Genomic DNA, 1,087 nt, shown 5'->3' on the forward strand with positions numbered 1-1,087 from the left:
GCAAAATATTGTCAGTTAGGAAATGGAAAAATGTTCAAATGTTCATGAAGCAAAACAGAAATCCCAGTCTCCAGCTTTGTGAACCTTTAGAAACACTTTGGGAAGCGGATTTGGAGGAGAATGAAAGATGACCTGTCCGATTGAGCAGAGACAGTCCAGACACCGTCCCCTTGTTGAAGAGGCCGGGAGGTTGACTCTGATGTTCTCGGCACATGAACTGATCTGAGACATTGAAAGAATTATCGTTCCTGCACATCAGGAATTCAAACTCCTTCTCGCCTCCGAGCCAATGAGAGAAGTCGGGAACAGGCAAAACGCTGAAAGGCTGGAAGGGCGCCGGCCCCGGAGTAAGAAAGCTAGTTCCTCGTGACATGGATGTGTCTGCAGACTGTCTCCGGTATCTCCACAATAGATCTCCAAGGCTTGATTATGGAAGAGGAAAACTGATAGACGACAATTGTAATTCTAGGCGGGGGGCTGAATTATAAAATCATTAAGCGATGGTGCAGCCTGTGTCTGCGACTGTCTCTGTGGCGCAATTGGTCAGCGCGTTCGGCTGTTAACCGAGAGGTTGGTGGTTCGAGTCCACCCAGGGGCGGTGTGTTTGCTGCTCTTCTTTGGCTTCGAAGCTGTGCGCTTTTAATGGGGTCAGGAAAATGTTCCCCAAACGGAAATCTTCTCCACAAAGGGCTTTCGGAATTGAATTAATGTCCAACGGAAGGGACTGCGTCTGCTGAGAAGACGAGACCAAAAGAGAAACTCGGCAGGTTTGACAGTACCTGTCGGAGAAAACACAATTTTGAAATGTTGCCTCTGATTCTCTTTCCACAGATGTTGCCTGACCTGCTGAGTTCCTCCTGCAATTTCTAACTGAAAGTTCATTTCATCTTTTCGGGTGAAACACCTAAATATCTGCAAACACCATGTGCCGATATTTAACCCTTTCGAATCACTGTGAAGTGATTGGATTCAAACAAACTCTGCGATGATTCACTCCTTCTCAGCTCCACAGGCAGACAGACCTGGGAAGTCAAGCTGTCAGTGTGGTTCTGTATTCGTGGGCCGAGTGGTTAATGCGATGGACTTG

At 47.4% G+C, this 1,087-nt stretch overlaps 1 non-coding gene across 1 annotated transcript; it reads left to right on the top strand.

Annotated features, from left to right (window-relative positions):
- Positions 1-524: 524 nt before the first annotated feature.
- Positions 525-598, top strand: trnan-guu (transfer RNA asparagine (anticodon GUU)). The gene has a single exon. It is a non-coding gene; the product is annotated as a tRNA-Asn (tRNA).
- Positions 599-1,087: the final 489 nt, after the last annotated feature.

Source organism: Chiloscyllium punctatum, chromosome 36, assembly GCF_047496795.1.
Source record: "Chiloscyllium punctatum isolate Juve2018m chromosome 36, sChiPun1.3, whole genome shotgun sequence".
NCBI lineage: Eukaryota > Metazoa > Chordata > Chondrichthyes > Orectolobiformes > Hemiscylliidae > Chiloscyllium > Chiloscyllium punctatum.